Source organism: Camelus bactrianus, chromosome 17, assembly GCF_048773025.1.
Source record: "Camelus bactrianus isolate YW-2024 breed Bactrian camel chromosome 17, ASM4877302v1, whole genome shotgun sequence".
NCBI classification, from domain to species: Eukaryota; Metazoa; Chordata; class Mammalia; order Artiodactyla; family Camelidae; genus Camelus; species Camelus bactrianus.
Genome location: NC_133555.1, coordinates 39,948,176 through 39,963,443, shown reverse-complemented (window position 1 = coordinate 39,963,443; position 15,268 = coordinate 39,948,176). Strand labels below are relative to the sequence as shown.

Sequence of the window (15,268 nt, the reverse complement as noted above, 5' to 3'; positions counted from 1 at the left end):
CACAAGGCCCTCACAGCTGCTCACCTGCGTCACCGAGACAAGTCTCCCCTCAGCCCAGCCTCCAAACTGCAGTCAGAGCATCACTTACAGAGCACGGATGTGGACACACCCCCCACCCCCTCCTTCACGGGCTCCTCAGAGTCTTCAAAGTGCTAACAGCACCTAGGACATCCATGGTGTGTTCTGACTGCTTCTCTACCTACCTCTACCCACCACACACACACACACACAAACGCCCACCTGCACAGACACATCGTGTCCCACTGCTTGTTATCTCACAGGCCTGCCGAGCCAGAAGGTCTACTCATCCTCTGTCCATCAAGACTCAGAGGTCAGCACCTCCAGGAAGGTCACCGCTTCCAGGAAGTCTTCCCTTCCTCATATGGATTAGGTAGGAGGGTCCCCTGGACATGTATTTATTGTCCAATTTCTCAAGCTCTTTGATAATTGCCCACGTCTTTTTGAGTCTACTCTGTGATTCACTGACAAGGATTGTACCCTTCCTATCTGCTTCCCCAGCACCTAGAGAGGGGTGAGTGTTTGGTCAGTGGCTGCTGAGTTACTGAAGGAGTAATTTTTATGCTCAGGTTCCTGTCCTCCCCTCCACGTCCCCTCCGCCCCTTGTTTTAGCTTCTGTCTAAGTCTTCATGCTGTTTTTCAGTGGTTACTGGTGAGCAGGTCTTGTCCATCTTGGTCACTACAGCGCGGGTTATGTGTCTAATGTTTGTGAACTCGCATTGAATCAGTCAACAAAGACTGTGAGCTGGAATCCTGTGCTGCTCACATTGACCACCCTGCAGAGTTGGGGAAAGGCTGTCCAAACCCCTTTTAGGAGTCTTCTCTTCCTTTTCTTCCCCTGATGAGTGGGTCCCACCAGCCCCTGCCCACAAAGCCTTCTTAGCTCATGAACTTGGGAGTATCTGACCATCCTCTGAGAGAGTGTGGTGCCACACTCTGCTGGAGTGCCCAAGAGAGGCCAAGTGTGTGACAGGGCTGGAAGGGGAAGGCACAGATGGCCGCAGACCAGTGACCCAGGGCTCTGGACCCTCTTCCTGGCTTGGTGGGACTGGGCTTCCCAGCTCTTTTCCTGGGGCTTCCTGGATATGTCCAGGGCCTTCCCATCCCCAAGGAAATAGGAAAAGAAGACACGTAGCCACCGCGGGGGTGTGTATAGAAGAGGTGCACAGGGGTGCAGGCTCACTTCTGTCTGCCCTCCAGAGCTCTGTTTTAAAGCCACCTAGGACAGAACTGCCTCTTCCTCTGTTTACCCCTCCTCCCCACTCACTGCATCCTGAGTCACCCGCAGTACAGCCTGGTGGGCCCCAAAGCACTGTGCCCAAGACTCTTAAGTATTCCTCCTCAGGGACAGTTCTGTCCCTCCTTCTTCATCTGTTTTCTTCTGTTGGCAATGAAATGAGGTAGGCTTGGGGCCCCTAGATGGGCATCCTCAGGCTCAGCTTATTCATTTGTAAAATGCGGCCAATTATACCTGTTTTGCAAAATTGGTAATGGGATAAGCACGTTCGTACTCTAAAAGACATCCCATAAATGTCTGTCCCTCTCTTTTCTTGACTCTGACCCTGGTGACCCGGCAGCCTAAGGCTTGCAGTATTGAGGGCCATGTCTGGCAGCAGCCCAGGAGGGTTCAGCACTAGTGGGTAAGAGAGGAGAGATTGAGGAGCTGGTGGGCTGGCGAGGATGCTGGGGATGAGAGGTGATTGAGCTGTTTTACAGCAGGGGATGATGCTCCCAGGCTTGAAGGAGTGGTCCCTGGGCCACACCTGCCATCAAGCATCAGGAAACATCTATCCACATCAAAGCAATCGATTCTGTTGTCTGAGTGTTTAAATCATGAGCAGAATCAATACTGGGCTCTGAATAGTGCAGCAGCCCTTCATCCAGAGGCCCCTGGTCACAGACTAGACAGGTTGCCAGCCCACTCCTGCAGATGGACTGCACTGCGCTCCCTGAGGAGTCCAGTTGCATTCTGTGAGTCAGGGGCCAAAACTGCGCACCCATTAGTGACATCTCCATCTGTTTGGTGGTTTTTGCATAACGAGGTGACCGGAGCCCAACCAGAGCCACGTGATCCATGTACAAGTGAAACTAAAGTTCCATCTTCTTAGGTCAGATTCCCTGGAGGCAGAGCCTCCAGCTCCCTAGACATGCCATACCCTCGATAATGCTTCGTATTTCTAAATATTTACAGTTTGTGAAGGTTTGGACACACACAGTATCTCATCTAAATCCTACAAAATCATTCTGTGAAGTGGGTAGAGCAAGAATGCTTTTCCTCTTTTGAAAAAGTAGAAAAGGAGACTCACAAAGAGTAAGCGGCTTCCAGCTAGTAACTCTCGGGGCTGGGACTCAAGCCCCTGTCTCGGTCAAGACTCCAAGGCCAAGTTTCTCCATTCTCTACTTTAAATGTTTACTACTGGATCTTTCCCAGCCCTAAGCCCATAAATAGTCCTGCTTCTCTGACACGCTGCACAAGAGTTACCAGAGCATTCAGCCCATTTGCTTACCGGTCCCACCACCCAGACTGACATCTCTTGCTCACCTGCCTGTCTCCATCCGGTGTCGAGTATAATCCTACTTTCCCCTTGAACTCCACTGACGGGAGCAATGGTAGATGGGGCTGAAGAGTGACCAGGACCAGGCTGTGCCTGGCCTCACATGCCAGGGAAAGGAAATTATGCTTCATCCTATAGAGTGGAGAGGCACTGAAGCTCTCAGGGAGGGCTGTAGCATGGTCAGATTTGCAGGACAGAATCTGTGTGGGTCTGTGGGGAAGATGGCAGGAAGACACCTCCCATCCCTGTTGTAAAACATGACAGTGCCTTAAACGTAGAAGAGTCTTTGCTGAAGAAGTTGTATTATTGTAGGGGGTCTTGGGGGAGGGGAGGAGGGGTTAGATCAGCCTTCTCTAACCTAGAATTCAAGGCCATCCATGAATGATCCTTTCCCCATCCCCTCCAGCCTGTGCACCCTACTTCCGGTTTTATATGGCAGGCATTTCGAGCTAATCACAACTCCTGAAAAGGTCATGCTAATTCCAGGCACCATGCTTTTGCCCACGTTCTTGTCTCTGCCTGCGATGCCTTCCATTCTCGTCTCCTTGGGAGGTTCCTACTCACTGTCAGTAGCCAGGGCAAATTCTAGGTCTCTTCCTGTCACTTAGCCCATTTCCTAAAGGTCTATTGATGAGAACTGGTCAGTTTTAAGGACATTTCTTGGGACTGAAGGTGGAGCTTTTGCTGTAACCAAAGAAGGTCAAAGCTCTAAGCCTTTGAGAAGCCCAGTGGCCAGGATGAATAGCTACTCCATCAGTCTAGAGCTGAATTGGAGATCGTTGAGTACAGAAAAAGAAAGAAAAAGACAGAGGCTTGAACAAGTTTCTCTAGAAGTTAGACTGTGAAGACACATATTCGGGTAACTCACGCCCCCTCAGTCCTTACTGTCTCAGGTGGGAGCTGGTACTCCTTGAGAGGCAGCGAAGAAGAGATTGAACCAACTTACACTCCCATCCGCCGTGTCTGAAAGTGCCAGTTGCTCTGTGTCCTCACCAACACTTAATTATTTGGGGGGTTTTTTATTTGCTTTCTGCCCGTCCATGCCCGTTAGAAATCTCACCACTCCTACCCCTCCATCCCTGAGGCCCTTGTGTGCCGTTGCCTCGCAGCAGTTCTGGGAACTGCAGTGTCCTCCACGCTGCTACGTTTCAGTAAGGTGGTTCAGTGTCCTAGTGCCCTTGGCAGACTGGCATTCTGGCCCCATTCTCGCATGCAAGGGGCTGCTCCTTCCTCAGCAAGCTCTAGAAAACAAACCCACAGACCAAGCCAGATTATGTCCCCACTCAGCTAGCTCTGTTTCTCTCCTCTTCTCTCTGCTGCGCAGGCAAGCACACGGGTGCAGGTAGGAGCAGAGTTATAACAGGAATGACCTTAAATCTGTCCTACGTTTAAAGTAAAGCATTTACAAGCTTCAGTCCCTTAACAATTACTAGTGGCAGATTTCTTGGTCACACTCCCACTGACACCACAGGTTTGTCAGCAACCAGGTGTATGATCCTCAAGAGTTTTCTCCCCCTCGCCCCGCACTCAGAACTCGGCAAGTAAGTGGAGGCTCTGCTCCAGTCCCCGTGCCCCAGCGCCCACTCCTGACCCCTTGCCTTGGAAGGCCCCCTAAGAACACTTCGGTACCTGGAACAAGCCAAGGCCAGCACTACTGTTGGCGCAGGGCATCCTGAACATGGACTGGGATCCATGTGGGCCCCAGTCCCCATTTCTCCCTGTCAGGATGTTCTCTGATCCTCTGTCCCATGGGACAGGTTGACCCGGTGCCGTGAGGAGCGCCAGGACTCATGCTTATGGGGCTGTCCTAGGGTAACCTGATGAGCAGACGGCCCCTGCTGGCTGGCATGGTGTTCCTTTTGAGGGGAGACACTAGATTGGGCTGCCAGAATGGTACTGATCTGCTGATTTGAGGTGACTCTCACTCACATCAGACACAGGAAGAGGTCAGGGCCCTGGACTTCCAACAGTTCACCATCGGCCTCTAGCCTTGGGCCTTGTGCATGGGCCTCGGGTCAGGTCTCACCCTGCTGTGTTCTGACCATAGTGGCACCTCCTGTATATAGCTCTGGATGACAGCAGGGCTATTATACTCTGTGTACTCCATGCTGTGAGCACCCCGGACAGTCACCCCACCTCCTCTGCAGGCTCTGCTCTGTCAGACAGTCCTGTAGAGTTGGCTGCACCCATCTCCTCCAAGGTTTTAAGACCATTACTCCATAAAGCCAGTGGGCCTCTGGGACCAGTGCTCTCTCTTCTCACCCATCGGTGCCATCATATCCTCTCAGGTCAGCGTTAAGCCGTCTGGACAAAGGCTGGGGATTCCTCACACTAATGGCTCCATGCGTGGGCCTTAGCCTGCCTGTTGGTGTGGAAAGCAGGGCTGCAGTCCACACTGGGAGGAATCACAGTTTAGAAATGCAGTAGTTACAGCCTGAAGAATTGAAGAGAAAATATGCTTGGAAGATGTGGTGTTCTACCTTTACACTATAAAATCCTAAGCTGTAGATTTAACTTGACCAGAAAAAGAAATATCATTCCTATTTCCCAGCCTAGTCTGGGGGTGCATTCGTAGCTGTGATGGTCAGTTTCATGTGCCGTCTTGGCTACGCTCTAGTCCAGGTTATTCAAGCAAATCCTAATCTAGGTAGATGTGATAAACCTCTATAACCAGTTGACTTCACGGAAAGGAGGTTATGCTCAGTAATCCGAATGGGCTTCATCCCATCAGCTGAAAGGCCTTAAGAGCAGAACAGAGGCTTTCCTGAAGAAGAGGAAATTCTGCCCATCAACAGCGGTGTCTGCCCAAGCCTGCCAGCCAGTTCCAGGCCCCCTTCCCAGCATCCTGCCCTGTAGACTTTAGACTTCGCTAGCCAGCTCCCACAATGGAATAAGCCAGTTCCTGACAGCAAATCTTTTAATATGTGCACGTCCTGCTGGCTCTGTTTCTCTGCATGACCCTGATTGATACCGTGGTCATCATCAACACCGCACAGGCACGATCTTTGAGAGACTCACAGGGAGCCATTATTCACAGATGGCACGGAACATGGAGAGTAGTGATACAGCCCAGCGTTAAATAGATGGCTTCAGGGAACTGCAGAGGCAAGAAGATCTATTTTGTTTCAATACAAAGAGGCTCCCCAGAGCCATGGCACTGTGAGTGTTGTTGTCTTTTTCTCCTAGTGGGAGATATGATTTTCCCCAGGAGTGGTGCATCTCGCAATAAAAAAGACGAAGCAATGGTTCATGGACCTAAAAAGGAAGAGACGGTGCCTGGAGTCCACAAAGAATCTTCACGTGTGCATGATTTAATTTATCATTACTTATCATAGTATTTATAAGATAATTTTCTAATTATAATCTTTTATTATTGTTTGTATAGACAGGGACCCAGCAAAAAATATTTTTGTGGGACCCGCACACCCACAGTGCGATCATGCCTTCCCCTCCTGCTCCTGTTTCCCCATTAGTAATGAGGAATTTGCCTGGTTCTCCCTCAGAGTTCCTTCCAGCTCTAATATTCTGATTCATTTCCCAAGGAATTCAAAGCACTTTCGTCTATAGAGTTAGAACAAATTTCAGCCTGGCAAGTGAAGTTTCAAGTTCGGCTTAAAGGAAATTCTCCTTTCACGTGTCCACTCAGAGCCTCTTGTTCCATCCCAAGGGAGGATGTCACGGCTCCACTCTCAGAACAAGAGCATCACCCTTAGAGCATCTCCCACCTGGACCCGACGGCGCATCGAGAGCCCAGGCCAGGTGGAGGCTGGGTTAGAGCACCAGCCTCACATCTTCACTTCTTCATGCACATGCAGTCTGGTCCTTCTCTGCTGGTGGAACAGGGTCCCACTGTCTGAACTTGGCCTTAACACAGTGTAGCCCCCGCTGCAAGCATTTCCATACACAGTGCTCTGACCCCTGCCTGGCAGTCACACTTGTACTTGGATGAGCGTGTGGAGAAAGGAATGCTGGCCTGACAGTCAGGTGCTCCAAGTCCAGCTCCCCCAGGAGTTAGCAGCGTGAGACTGGACTTCAGTTTCTTCATCTGTAACGTCAGTGAGTCACACTCAGTTTGCTCTACAATTTTCACATGCTGTGTTTACTTTTCATAGGAGAAAGAAATTTGAAGAAAAGTACAAATAACAGTGTGACACTCCTCATATTCCTTCCACTTGGGGTATATGTAGACACACACCCGTGTGCGTGTGTAGTTTTTGAATTTGTGTAGGTAACATATTTATTCTCCTTTTTGAAAAACAGAAGAAATCAAACATACACAGTACTTAGATACCGAGAAGGACATCTGAATCAGCAGTCTGAAAATGACAATCCTTGGTCCTGACTGGTTCACAGACATGCTTGGTTTGACCGACAGTATGTATTTTTTTAATGTGACTGCTGATGGCTTTCAATGGGACGTGTGTGCCCTGGTTCCATTCCAGCGCTCCCCCTATCCCAGCTTCCTTATTCACTACACTTCACTCACTCACATGTACTCATCCCATCAGGCCATCGAAGGCATTTGAGTTTGTGAACATCAATTCATTATGCCTACCTGAGAACAGAAATAATGACAGTGTTTTCCTATCCTTTTCCATTTCACCGCCACTGTATTTCCCAAGAAGTATCTCATAGGCAGCCGGGTACTAAGAAGCTTGTTTTTTGTGCCGTGGACTAATTTTATCCCGAGATAACACAAGAAAAACACAGGCTTGGACCGAAAAGACTTGAGCCCAGATTCCAGCTCCACCCTTGATTTCTTTATCCAGAGCCCTCAGTTCTTCATTTACCTTCCAGAGGTTTTGCAGCGATCAGCAGAAGCATCTGGCCCACAGGAGCACATAGCGGGAGCTCGATAAATGCTAATTCCTTCTCTCCTCCTGGTGCAGAGTCAGCCCAAAACTCTCACCAATTTCTTCTCCAGGGAGAAGCTCTCCTTGGCCCACCCGGGCTGGACTGTGATGGCCAAGTCCTCATTAAGAGATGTAAGGAGCCTGGAAATGAAAAAGCTGGAGCCTCTTTTGTGTCCTTTGCAGTCACGCACGACCGTTGGGACAGCGTCATGTTTAGGGGCACGTGTGACTGTAGCACAGGTCAGATGCAAACGCTCTTTGAAAAATGCCTTAAGACAGCACAGTTTTTGGCAGTCCTCCTTTTTTTTCTCATCGTGGCAAAGATTTGTCCAAAAAAAAAAAATCACATAGCCAAGGAAGCCAAAGGAATGTTGGTGCCTGTCCCTAGAAGCCACGTATATCTATTTTTGGTTCCCAGTAAAGCCCGGTACACTGTAATTAGTATAATAACATGCTCTCTTCATAAAGACAGATGACACAGTTGACCCTCAGTCCCCATCTGGGCACAGGACGTGTGCTGTGGGTTGTTTTGTCAGCTGTGGACTTGGATTATCTGTCGGTACCCTCTCATCTAGTTTGGACCAGGACCAGGCATTTGCAGGAAGATAGGAGGAGAAAGATGAGGGTGGGGTCAGCTAGAGCTCTGAGGAAAGACTGGGGGAGATGTGGCATCTGGGGGCCTCATGGGTGAGATGAGTATGGAATTTGGCCAAGGAGTCCCTTCAGTAAAACCAAATGGCTTCACCTGGGCCCTCCTACCCGAGACTGGTGGGTTCAGTTCTGGCTCCTTTCCCAGCCACTTCCTAGTCTTGGGAGCTGACTTGCCCTTGGGGCTGCCCTCCAGTACACTCCAGAGTCCAGCCTCCTGGTAAGATGTCAAATATACACTCTCAGGAGTCCAGCCTCCCTGAACACAGTAAAACCCAGTTACTCATAGGTGGACCACCATAGAACAGCGTTCATTGCACATGGAAAGAAAACTGAGGACACGTGAAGAAGACAGTATTAGGTCAGCCCAGATGGAAAGCTTTCTGAATACTCTCCTTTAAGAACAGAGAGTATTGTCCAGCCACCCAGAACCTTCCCTTCCTGCTCGACACACCCCTCCCCCAGTCATCTTGGCTGTCTCTCTGGTTCCAGTCTGCTCCTCTCCCAGTCTGGACTGGCTTCCTCCCACCAAGAGATCTAAGCTTTCCAGTATTACGTGTAAATGTTACAACTCTTTGGTCCCCATCTACCCTTGAGTCATTTGTCTCCAAGCCTCACTGGCATTTCGCTAGCCCTGGGGAGAGTACGAAGAAATCTCTTACCAAACCTCATTGTCCTCATTTGTCAGGTGCAGGTGATCTCTTAGGCCCCTTCAGTTTGGAAATCCTAATCCCAAGAATGGCTTGTCCAACTGTGAGTAACCACGATGCATATTCTTGTATGTGTGTCTGTGTGTGTGTTGTGTATCAGCATGTAGAGACAGGTATGGATATACATGTAACAGCCGTCTTTTGTTTATAGAAGCCATCACAACCTGCAATTATAAAGACCTTAGTCATGCACACTGTCACATTCGGTCTTTATAGTAAACTTAATATAAGTGGACAGTGGTGGCTACTCACATCCAGATCTTCTGACTTTGAGGCCGTGCTGTCTTTGTGACCCCACACCGCATTCCTGGTCAGCAGAGACACTGGGAGCACATGTGCTTCAGAGAGAACAGGTGAACAGGGCACTCTTGGCCCAAGTTCTCTGAGCCGGGATATCCCTGGAATGAAGAGCTCAGGCTCGGCCTCAGGTGGATCTGAATTTGGATCACCTCCTCCGTGTGTACCCTTCATCAAGTTGCTTAACTTCTCTGAGCCTCAGTTTTATCCTCTGTGTCATGAGAGAATCAAAATATATATATATATATATTTATAGATCACAATGTGTTTATGAGCATTCAGTGAGTTAGTCCATGGATGTGCTAAGCATTGATCTGGCACACAGAGCCCAACAAATAATATAATTATTTATATTAATGTTGATAGTAACATATACTGATTCCCAAAGTGTTTCTTGTCACATATGTTCAGGATAGGGTTTTTTTTTAATTGAAGTATTGTCAGTTACGATGTGTCCATTTCTAGTGTACAGCACACCCAGTCATGTATATACATACACATATTCATTTTCATATTCTTTTTATTAAAGTTATTTTAAGATATGGAATATAGTTCCCTGTACTATGCAGAAGAAATTTGGGTTTTTAATCTATTTTTACATACAGTGACTAACATTTGCAAATCTCAAACTCTCAAATTTATCCCTTCCCACCCCCTTTCTCCTGGTAACCATGATCGTTTACTATGTCTGCAAGTCTGCTTCTGTTTTGTAGATGAATTCATTAGTGTCCTCTTTTTTTCTTTTTTTTAAATCCACATATGAGTGATATCATATAGCATTTTTCTTTCTCTTTCTGGCTTACTTCACTTAGAATGACAATCTCAAGGTCCATCCATGTTGCTGCAAATTACATTATTTTATTCTTTTTTATGGCTGAGTAGTATTCCATTGTATAAATATACCACAACCTCTTTATCCAGTCATCTGTCGATGGACATTTAGGTTGCTTCCATGTCTTGGATATTGTATATAGTGCTGCTCTGAACATTGGGGCGCATGTATCTTTTTGAATTAGAGTTCCCTCTGGATATATGCCCAAGAATGGGATTGCTGGATCAGATGGTAAGTCTATTTTTCGTTTTTTGAGGAATCGCCGTACTGTTTTCCACAGTGGCTATACCAAACTGCATTCCCGCCAGCCGTGTAGGAGCGCTCCCTTTTCTCCACACCCTCTGCAGTGTTTATCATTTGTGGACTTTTTAATAATGGCCATTCTGACTGGTGTGAGGTGATACCTCATTATAGTTTTGATTTGCATTTCTCTAAGAAGCGATATTGAGCATTTTTTCATGTGCCTTTTGGTCATTTATATGTCTTCATTGGAGAATTGCTTGTTTAGGTCTTCTGCCTGTTTTTGGATTGCGTTGTTTGTTTGTTTTTGTTGTTGTTGTTATTAAGTTGTATGAGCTATTTATATCAGAATACTTTTAACTTCTAAAAGCCGGGAGCAGCCCACCATTCCTAGTGGAAAGTATGAATCTGAGGTGAGGTTAGATGAACAAGGTCAGAAGGGACATTTGAGAAACCTGACAGCAGGAAAGGCACCACCTCTTGTAAAATCCTGTGGTCTTCCAGCGTGTAGTAAATGCCCATGATTCATGCATAACTTAACAGCAAGCAAATCGTGTGTCCATAAACAGAGTCCCCCACAGAATAGCTGACAGGTCTCTTTCAAGGAGCACCAAACCCCACAAAAGGCCGTAAATAAGAATGGACAATAGCAAGAACCTTGGCTTTCAACACAGGACACGTTTCCTGCACGGGGCCTGCTCTAAACACTTAAGGATCCAGCTGGAAACAGCATTAGGCAGAAGTGGGGTCTGCAGGTCGATCAGTCCAAGTTACCTTCATCCCAGCCCCTTTGCCGTCAAAGGTTTGGGGTGAACCTTCTTCCATGTCCCAGATAACCAGGGCGTGGTTCCCGGGGGGGAAAAAACCTCTCCTAAGCCCTGAGTGAATGAACATTCACCCCCTCATGAAGGGGTTAACTAGAGGGTTTGCAACAGAATCTACTTCTCCAGCCTGCCCACAGAAGAGTCCCAGTCCACTGGATCTGCTTTTTAAGTGGCTGTTGAACATGTATCTCCTGTAGCCTCTGAGACCCTTCTCTCTGAGACATCTGTCCCTCCAAACCTATTTCATCTTTTAGTTGTAAATGGGAGAGTGAAGATTTAAGCATCTTAGGAGGAAATCCAAGGAGAGACATAATGGACCCGAGTAAGAGCTCTAGCCCCACACTGGGAAGTCCTGAGTCCCAGCTCTGCTTCTGGCCTGAGTGATCTCTGGGACCCACCGTCCACCACCCAGTCAGGACGAGGGTGAGGGTTTCCAAGCCAGGCTGATCCTCCGCCTGTGGGTGTGCCCAGAGGAAATGCAAGTTTCCAGGGCGGGGAGGGCAAGAGGTGCCTGAAGCCCGTCATACCCTGAGGTTCTGCTTCCCTTCCCTTCCCTGGGCCTCATGTGTGAAACATGGGGTCTGGGCAGCTAGGACACACATTCTCAGCAGGAGTGAGAGCTCCTCTAAGGGGTCAAAAGTTGGTTCTTGGAGAGAGGTGTATAAAGCACAGATACACATGCAGTACGTCAGTAGATACACAGTACACAGCATGACTGTTCATACCACATTTGTGACTTGGGGTTCCAGAAAGGGTGGAAAGAGTTTCTCCCTCTTCGTAAAGCTCCAGCTTTTCTTGACTCTAAGGAGTCACCAGACACCCTGCCTCTCTAGCCAAGCTCTGTCCTTAAGCCAATGCTCTAATCACTTCTTTAAAAAAATTTCCCCCTGTCACTGTAATGCCCTTATGTTTAACCCTGGAGCTGGGAATAGATCTGTCCATGGCATCACCATCCTCCAGCAGACAGCCAGATGAACTCCGGGAAGACACACCTAGCACCCTTAGCAGCTAGTCTGTGCTGGGCAGAGCTCTGTAAAGTCTAACTAGTTCTGAAGGAGGGCCTTTACACTTGGGGTAGCCAAATGGTTTATCATCCAAACAAAGATACTTCTGAGAGTGAAAGAGGGGGCTTGTAGTAACCACATCTGGACCCCAGGAGTTCCTGGGACTGCCCCAGGTGAGCTAGGACATATGATCATCATACGTGAACATATATGTATGAGGGAGAGTCTACTGTGAGCTACCATTTGCCCAGGATGAGAACAGATGACCCAGGCTGGCCACGCATGAGGTCCGTTTTTGTTCACTGACCTGCAGGCACTCCTGACGTTGAGTGAGTGGGGACCAGAGATGCTAAATGCCCTTTGATGTACAAACTCGTCCCAGAAAACAAGGAATCGCTTGGCCCTAAATGCCAGTTACTACTGAGAAATATTGATTGCTATGGTGGGCTAATAATAATTTTTAATAATAGAAAACTCAGGATGACAATCTCATACACTTCTAGGGCCAGTCAGGGGGGTAGGGTTTATGCCCTTTCCTAAAACATGCAAACTGAAGTCTTTAAAAGACACTATCAAACAAGGTCTTTCATGCACTGACTTTGACTTTTGGTCTCTAGATATTGTGGCCTTTTAGTAAAAGTTTACCGATCAGAAAAAAAAAAAAGTTTATGCTATATTAAGTGAAAACAAAAAGGCTGCTGATCAGTGCGATGTCACTTTACACACACACACGTATGTTTGCAGGTACCCGCGTGCTTACATGTATTATTTCTCCACACACGCGCGCATACACGCGTATGGAGAGAGGTAACTTACACATGCATATGTATGTATATCCGTGTGTACAGATGTGTGTATATACAAAAATTCTGGAAGCATCTGGAATGAGACGGAGGGTAACAAAAAGAGTAGATGACCCAAAGCTTGAGTGTTTTCCCCCTTTAAAGTTTTCTAGAGCTATGGGGAAATGTGGAGCCTTTTAGCAGAGATTGGCAACTGCTTAGGACAGAGGCCCCCTGGGAACCATCTATGAAAAGAAACAGCAGCCACAAGTGTAAGGTCTGTGCCTGTGATTGTCATCACGTCCCAAATGATTTTTCCTAACCCTCAATCAGGCTCCTGACAGACGTAAGCCCACGCCCCGGGGCTAAGCCTGCTGGCCCACAGGAATTGGAGCAATGTGGCGGGTGGGGGTGCAGACTGGGGTGGTGGGGGTGGGCACTGGCTGCAAATGAGCAAACCACTCCCCACTCACACGTTCTTCTGTGAGGAAAACACGTGGCCTGGCCACCAAGACAATCATTTCTGGGCTCCAAAACAGGAAGAAATTCACTAAACACTACACCGCCAGCACAAAGAGCAGAGAAGGTTTGCCAAGAGCACGGCCCTGTCCTGACCGGGACGTCAGCAGAGTCATTAAGGGGCAGGACCTGTGATTTCTGGCTAGGCGGATGATTTCTGAGGCTAAGGGGAAGCCCCCCTGCCTCAAGGCCCCTCTGATGGCTCTAAATCATCTGAACCCAGGCCTGTAGCCGGCAAGGGAGCGCTAGGACCCTCTCCCCATTCAAGGGGGAGAAAACATCTTTCTGAAGCTTGGCTCGGCTCGGCCCCCCACCTCCATGATTTCCCCCACCCTTTGTAATGATGCTATGGTGAGACAGGCCCCTCACAGGTGCTATCTCTTTCCATCCTAACTGTGACCCTGTGAGATAAGCATGATTGTCCCCATTTTACTGATGGAGAAACTGAGGCTCAAGGAGGTTTAATTGCACAGTTAGCCAGTGTCCGGTTTCAGGTCTAGACTTGTCAGTGCCACGGTCCTTACCTTCCCGGGCTTCCCCATCAAGGCACACACCTCCAAACAGTGGCCGAAACAGCTAGACGGTGGCCTTGTGGGTGGTGTAGACGTTGCTCCTGGCTTTCCTTGGGGATCATGTCAAAGATGATAGGGGCTCTGGAAGTGGGCCTTTGGAGACAGGATATAGAAAATTTCCCTGATAACGCCCAGTAAAATCAAGTTGAAAGGACGATGGCATTCCTTGCAGTGAGAGCTGAGTGTGGGGTAAGGGTCACACATCACTTTCTCTGACTCTCAGATCGCATCCAGCTTTGTTAAATGGTGCTTTAGTTATCTATTCCTACATAACAAGCATCCCCCCAAACTGTGTAGCCAAAACCATACCATTTATCTGGTTCATGATGCCGTGTCCTGGCAGTTGGGACTGGGCTCAGCGGGTGGCCCTTCTGTCCCCCTCGGACCCCTGCAGTCAGGCATAGGTCAGCTGTTGGGTGGCTTTGCTGCTAGGCACCGCACTCATGATTCTACTGCCTGTGCTGGACACCTGGGCTCCAGTCCCCGTGGTCCCTCATCATCCAGCGGGCTAGCCTGGGCTTGTTCACATGACCAGACAGGTTTTCAAGAGAGAAGAGTCCACAGAGCCCCTAGAGTGCTAGGCTCAGACTGATCACAGTGTCACTTCTGCCCCTTCCTGTTGGCTGCGGCAGGCCAGGAGGCTGACTTAGGCTCAAGACGGAGGGAAGCCGACTTCACCTCCTGATGGGAAGAGCTGTAAAGTCATATTGCAGAGGCATGGTTACAGACAGAGGAGCAGTTCTGGTGGCAGATAATATGGCACAACCAGCTTAACATCAGCCCTCTTAGTACCCCCTTCATGCTTCCTCATGATGGTCCTCACTACCGCCCCTCCCTGCTCAGTTCAGGTTACCTGGAGAACCCCAACCAGGTGGATGCTGACACCCACTCCTCACCCCGTTTCCTGCCCCTCATGTCTAATAGGCTTCTTCAGTTCTTCCAGAAACTGTAGCCTAAGGAGACAGCCCCTCTACACACACACCCAACTAGTTTGGATGGGACAGCCTGTTGCCTCTCCTTTGAAGGACTTGACCTCAGCTGGATTCCAGTCTGTCTCTCCATGAGCTCATTGTCTTTAAAAAAAAAAAAAAGTGTTTATTGGGCCCCTGTGATATGCCTGTTAGTGTGCTAGCACCTAGGACTATCAGGGAAAAACCAGAGCCAGTGCCTGCCGTCACAGAGCTTACAGTCTAGTGGGATAGACAGACACAAAGACCGTTTCAGTCTGTTGTTTCAGGTGCAGTGATAGGAATGAACGCAGGACCGAGGCCCAGAGGGGCAGTGAGACTCGGAGGAAGGGGAAGGTGGGGCCGGCTGACACCTGAGGTGAATCCTACGAGTGGTGAACTATGGGCAGGTGCTATGTGAGCGGGAGCGCTGTGAGCAGTGGATGAAAGTGGGAACTAGTGTGCTG

General features: G+C 48.7%; 1 long non-coding RNA gene across 7 annotated transcripts in view; it reads left to right on the top strand.

Moving 5' to 3' along the window:
- The window catches only part of LOC123614301 (uncharacterized), a 140,177-nt gene that overhangs the window by 100,706 nt on the left and 24,203 nt on the right, over positions 1-15,268 (top strand). For 6 of the 7 annotated variants that reach the window (XR_012500069.1, XR_012500065.1, XR_006721664.2 and 3 more), the window contains 2 exons: positions 282-391; positions 8,763-8,827. This is a non-coding gene — a long non-coding RNA (uncharacterized LOC123614301). The remainder of the gene's footprint in view (positions 1-281; positions 392-8,762; positions 8,828-15,268) is intronic. The other variant, XR_012500066.1, reaches the window with a different exon arrangement.